At 43.1% G+C, this 6543-nt stretch overlaps 1 long non-coding RNA gene across 2 annotated transcripts in view; it reads right to left on the bottom strand.

Moving 5' to 3' along the window:
• LOC123522092 overlaps positions 1-6176 on the bottom strand; it is a 129224-nt gene extending 123048 nt beyond the window's left edge. Inside the window, exons 1-3 of one of the 2 annotated variants that reach the window (XR_006680391.1) lie at positions 6093-6176; positions 1745-1848; positions 58-129 (exon numbers count right to left, since the gene is read on the bottom strand). This is a non-coding gene — a long non-coding RNA (uncharacterized LOC123522092). Of the gene's footprint in view, positions 1-57; positions 130-1744; positions 1849-6092 lie in introns of those variants that run through there. The other variant, XR_006680392.1, reaches the window with a different exon arrangement.
• Between the last annotated feature and the right edge of the window lie 367 nt (positions 6177-6543).

Below are 6543 nucleotides of genomic sequence, written 5' to 3'. Positions count from 1 at the left end.
AAATAACTTGCATCTAAATGCTCGCAGCTCTACATGGAGGGGAGGGTAGAAAACGTTGCTATGTACTTCTTCATCCTTTCAAACTGACGGGTGCATGGTAGGTGTCTGCTCACACATCTTCCCAATAACCTGGGATGTGAAGGAGACATTTGAAATGTAAACAAGGGTCATGGAACTTACATGAAAGTGCCAAAATTGGGTGTTGAACTTAAGCTCTTAGACTACAAGGTTTTTCAGCACGTTTTTAATGCAGATTTTGTGGTAAAATATCAGCCTCGGCTGATATTCAGGTCGACTTATACTCGAGTATATATGGTTTAAATAGAAAAAAAAAAGTGAGAAATCCTGGATAAAGTGGAAGGTTGCTGAGAGTATAAGACCCAGGTGTTTTATCTCCTCATCTCTGTACAATGGAGACCTCCTGGAGAGCTACTCTGTAGCAACAGTTGATAATAGGATATGCCTACAAATGCATTGTACTTTGAATATGATTTTCCAAGAACTTTTCCATCGTTCTTTCATCACAGGGCCCCAGATTGTTGGCTATGTCTCAACCGTCATATCTAGATGTTCTGTTCCTAAGGGCTTGGCGTCCACACAATAACACATGTGAATAAAAGGAACTAATAATGTGTCAGGAGGTGCACATATTGGTATTCTAAATAAAAATATGCCCCTGACTTTCAACAGCCTATTATGTTTAGTCAGATCCTTGGTCACAAGAAGGAAAGTAAGATCACCATTAATGCTGATAGATGTTCTCCATCCATGCTTTCATTTACTCACAAATATTTGAGTCAATTTTGTAGAGCATGATGATGTAATAAGGAATAAAACCTACTCCCTGACCTGAACTCATCCGTAATACAGATCAGTGGCTTGAGACTATTTGTTGTCAGTATCCAAGGCTGGACAAACAGCTCTACCTTTTCCCACCACTTCCGCACTTGTAAATAGTGGAAGATTTACATACCAAACAAATGGAAATTTTAAGAAATAATAAAATTGCTTATATAGTATGATGAAAAATGATGTAGCCATGTAATGGTACAATGTTTTCATAAAAGCACCAGGTATTTTTACCTTTCAAGGGAAATATAGAGATGGATACACATCTGAAACCGCTACCTTCAAGTTGCCTGAGTCATAGAATCCCCATGCAGGAAAGAGTAGAACTGAACCTTAGGATTTATGAGCAAACACTCATTTTCCTTCCCAAGCGTCTGCTGAGTTTGACCGGCTGGCCTATCAGGTAACTGCTCAATGGTGGATTTGAATTGTGGACCTTGCAGTTTTTACCCGACAGTGCCACCACGGATCCTTCACTGCATATGTTCCCAACGGACACATAGTCAAGCAGATATCTGTGGTAAAGCCACCGAGAAGGCGATATTACCCATATGTGTTAGGCAAGGTTCTCTAGAGCAGCAGTTCTCAACCTTCCCAATGCCACGACAGTTTAATACAATTCTCATGTTGTGGTGACCTCCCCAACCACATAATGATTTCTGTTGCTACTTCATAACTGTAATTTTGCTACTGTTAGGAATCAGGCAACCCTTGTGAAAGGTCTGTTCAACCCACCCAAAAGGGGTCGTGACCCACAGGTTCAGAACCGCTGCTCTAGAGAAACAAAACCAGGACACTTATGATTATATTTATACAAGGATAGGTTTAGGTAGAGAGACAGAATACAATAGCTAATTAGTCCACACAGCAATACCAAGAACTCAGTCCAACTCACTTTTGTGGGACACATAGGATAGTGAAGTCTCTTCTAACTCAAGCTGGCTGCTGGTCCAACGTCAAGGAAGCAGGCACTGAAGTTGCTGGCAGGAGGCATGGGGCCTGCTGAGGGGAAGACAAGCAGAGTCAGCCCCAGGAAGCAGACGTGGCAAAGTGGGATGGTAACAGCAGGAAGATGAGATGTGGAGGCAGAGCAGAGGCCAGCAGTGCAGCACTGTAGCAAGGCAGGTCGTGGTGGAGCCTTAAGGTGCAGCAGAGCATGGTGAAAGGCTCCACCGGCAGCCTGCTGGTCCAATCACCAGGGAGGAAAAGGAATCAGCTCGCTTTGAAGAGATATTTGAAGAGCCAGTTATCTCGGTCGCCCTCCAATCAAGCTGCGAGCTCATTAACAGGCTAAACTTCCTCCACGTGTTCCTACTGGAGTCATGCTGGCAAACAAAAAAAGCCTCACTATTTACACTGTAGCAGCAGAAATAAATATTGTTCTGAAAATGCGGAAAAGTTCATTATTTTTAAGCAACCATAGTGAGTTATCAGTGTGCTGAAAGTCAGTGATCAGAACCCACTAGCTTTGGGTTCCATGGGAGAAAGTTCAGGCTGGCTACACCCATAAAGGTATAAAGTATCTGGAGTCCAGTGGGACAGTTCTATTCCATAGGACTGACTCAATGCCAGTGGCTTGTACATAGTAAAAGGAATCAGCAATACCACTGACTCAGTGCCTATTAAGTGTTGAGGTTTGGTATAATCTAATGATTCCTAATCTCAGAGCCATCCTTTGGGGTCCATTTATTTTTCACAACAAGAAAGTAGCATGCAGAAAGGTGACCTACAAACCTGACTTCTGAAGGATAATTTAGATGGTTTACCTGGGATATCATACGCCACAAAATTATATGGGAATTCCATGTTGACTGGTTATATAAATGATTATCTAAATTTTAAATTCTCAAATGTATTTGGCCTACAGTCTTGTTTTCAGGAAACAAAATGTGCTCAGCAATTAAAAACGTTTGTCTGAGAGACCATAATTCAGGATAAAGAGTAGGCATGTGCTTTTGCAGGCCCTGGGTCGTCTAGAGGCTCCCCCCTCCACCAGGGGTAATATTGACTACTTTGGGAAACACGACTATAAATAAATGAACTCTTTATTTATAAAGAGAAAAGCAATAAATGAAACCTGCTCAGAAAAAAGATGATTCCAGAGTCATTGGGTTCTAAGTATAGAATCCAGAATGTAAAGTCAGGACCATGGATTTAACATTTGACTTCACCACTAATTGTGCATCTGATAAACAAGTTATTTTGAGTCTTGGTGTTCTCACATGAAACTGGAGGTAGTGAAAGCCACCTTGCAATGTTTCTTTTATACATGAACAAAATAAACCAAAACAAAAAGCAGGGATTAAATGACTCAAGCAGTGTGAATTTTGGGTCAATTAGATTATTAGGGTAAAGTTCAAGTAGAAATTCACACACACACACACACACAATCTTCCTTGACGGTTTTCCTAAGTTTCAGTCAACGCATCTTTATTTGCAATGCACATTTGCCAAGCTTTAGGTTAGGGAATTGGCTAAAAATGATCTGTAGGACAGATGTCTGTCTGCCCTCATGGACTTTCTGTCAGGTGGAGGGGAAAATGAGTGGAAAGGAAAGCATAACACAATGTGACAAGTGACTTTAGGGGAATCGCACAGTGACTGAGAGAAGATGTGGACCTTTTTAAAATCTTAATTTGTGGGGTCAAAACAAGAGAACCAGAAAATTAAGTCCAAACTGGTGTAGAAATAGTAATGAGCTCTGCAGAGGTCAAAGAGAGAAATTATATTCCAGGCACAGATGATGCCAGGTGGAAAGTCTTAGATGCGAAGGCATCTATCGTGGAAACTTAAAGAGGCTGAAGTTCAGGAGAAAGAAAGGAAGGAGCTGAGAATATGAAACTAGGCGGAGATAAGCTTGGCTTTCTGATAATGTCCCTTTCAAGCCAAACTAGACCTGTTGACGTTAGCCTGAGGGATGAAGAAACCTTATCCAAATGCATTCGATAAACTGTTTCAGAAACATGTATTTTTGATGTACCAAGTGGACTGGTGTGTTGAAGTGAATTTCTTGTTATGGCTCTTCCAGGCATTGTCATTATAACGCCAACAAAATGAACTTTTTCATCCTGGTCTTGGTTAAGAGGAGGAGTCCTCATAGCAAAGCGGTTATGCATTATGCTGTGAACCTGAAGGTCAGAAGTTCCACAGCACGGATCACTCTGAGGGAAAAGATAGGGACTTTCTACTCCTGTAAAGAGTTCAAGTCTCCGAAAGCCACAGGGGCAGTTCTCACCTGTCCTAGAGGGTTACTGTGAGTCAGGATTGTCTTGAAGGAAGTGAGGTTGCTTTGCTGTTTTGTGGGAAGCAAGGGAAGGGGAAGGTGCTGATAGCTGGAGTATATGCTACAGTTGTGAGTGATTGTGGACAGGGTTCATTGTGATGGTAAAAACTGGAACTCTGAGTGTGGATGGGGCAATTCTGCCATCCCACTGGGCATAACTTGAGCCACCTCAGAAGTATGAATGGGGCATCTCCTAGCTTCAACAAAGAAGAATTGAGATGCAGCTTATCCTGTAGACCTTGAGAGGCCCACCCATCGGACCCCATGACTCAGGGGCAGAATGCTGACACTAGAGAAGAGGCAGCATCCGTGGGAGCAGAGGCGTGGTGGCTGCAGAACCAAAGTGTCCAAGTCCCTGGGGAGGAAAGCTGCCCACCTTTGAGCAGGAGGTCCATTCTCATAGTGGGTGCCTCTAAGCTCTCAAGTGGGGGAGCTACATTTGCTAACCATGATGCTAGAGGTAAATGCCTTTAGGCTGAAGCTTATGACAGATTGGGGTGCCCTTTCACCATTTCTTGGCAGCTCTAAAAAAACTCTGCAACATTGCCCAGAGACCAAGGTGCCATGTGGCTTTAGAGGCCAAGAACCAGAGAGAGGCAACCTACGGGCACTGGGAAGAACTACGTCTTGACAATTCCTGCTCTTGAATTACAACTTCTGATTTCCCTACTACAACCCTAGTCATGAGTATGGCCTGTGAGTTCTGTGGGCCTATTGCAATATGTTATCCAACACAGCTGAGAACCAGCGGGTTCTGTGAGGGATGGTCAGCTTCTGAATTGATAAAGAAATGTGGAGGATAGACGTCAGCCCGATCGCATAGAAGTCAGCCTGGGGCTGATGTGGACTTTGATCCCGCCCTCCCTTGGTAAAGTCAGGGGAGGTTAGACGCCATCCCTCCACATGATTGCTTCACGTGGTACAGACAAAGGGGCAGCCAGAATCCCTCAGGTGAGCCGAGAATGAGGAAATGCCATTCGTAATTGAACATAATTAAGCCACTACAGACCACTGCTGGGGTAGCATCCACACCTTGATTGAGCAGAGAGAGCCTAGAGGAGTGAGTCTCAGATGGCTGCCAATTTTAGATCCAGGTGCATGAGTGCGAAGCTAAAATAGTGCTTGGAAGGAAGGCCTAAGAGCCCTCAGGTGTGGAAGGACAAGACGATTTTAGTTTTTAAGGTGCCACTTGCTTTTTCTTTATCTATTTATTTTGAAGACAACTAACCACACCTAAGCCCTGGTGGCATAGTTGTTACGTTAGGCTGCTCATGGCAAGGTCAGCAGTTCAAAACCACTAGTCAGTTTTCTGGGAGCAAGATGAAGCTTTCTACTCCTGTAAAGGGTTACAGACTTGCAAACTCCCAGGGACAGACTGGCCTAGAGGGTCCCTAGGAGTCCGAGTGGACTTGATAGCACTGAGCTTGTTTAAACCACAATTAGTGGTTGTTTGTAAGTCACTACTGTAGAGGACTTGGGGGTTATAAGAAGGAACTGGCCTTTGACCATTTTATAACTGCTTTAGAGTTGAATCGACAACCACTAGTTAAGTTCAGCTTACATTTTGCCACAGGCCAATGTTTCCAGTAAAATGAACATATCCTTATGAAGAAGGGCAAAGACGTAACGCACGACATTTATGTACAGCAACCTCGTTTGTCTTTGTCAATACTGCTTAATAAAGATCGCAGTCATAATGTAAAGATATTAATACGGTGGGAGGAAGTATCTGAGAAAATGTTGGAGTTCTTCCTTCCATTTCAGAATGGTCTCTTTCATTACAGCTTCACTAATCATAAGAGACTCCATTTGGCGTAGGAGGAAGGGTGTGGTAAAAAACACCCCCTGGTGAACTCAGCAATAGTAAATGACATGAATGGAGAACAACGTCAAGTTATACTACCAATACTTGTGTGATACATAGGTCACTGCCAGAGTGTCAATGCTGACGCTGACTTACCGTGTAGAAGAGATTCGAACTTCCCTCACAGGATTCTCAAGGTTATGATGCTTACTAAAGCGCCCTTCACGTCTTTTTCCCTCCTTGCAACTGCTGTGCTCAAGCCACTGGTCTCACCGTTACCGCCCCGGGCTTTAACCACTGCATGTCCCAGGCTTCCATGCGATACGTAAGTACTCAAACGGACAGCACAGGCAGCCAATGTCAATTCAATTGCCCAACCCAGATCAAGTTCTCGACTCTGAGATCCCTTTTTACCTCAATAGCAAAGTACAAAGATTAGATTCCCAGATTAGAACTCACTAGGACTTCGGAACAGAAAAAAGAAAGAAGGCATAAAATACAAACCGATTTATAAACAACATTGCTATAAGCCTAAAATTACATAAATATTTCAGAGGATATTTAGGAGAAAAAGAAACAAAACCTGAGTAATGAGTTCCAATATATC

Source organism: Echinops telfairi, unplaced genomic scaffold (genome assembly GCF_000313985.2).
Source record: "Echinops telfairi isolate 266 unplaced genomic scaffold, ASM31398v2 ScPeMD7_2291;HRSCAF=2852, whole genome shotgun sequence".
NCBI lineage: Eukaryota > Metazoa > Chordata > Mammalia > Afrosoricida > Tenrecidae > Echinops > Echinops telfairi.
This window is presented reverse-complemented; position numbering and strand designations above follow the sequence as displayed.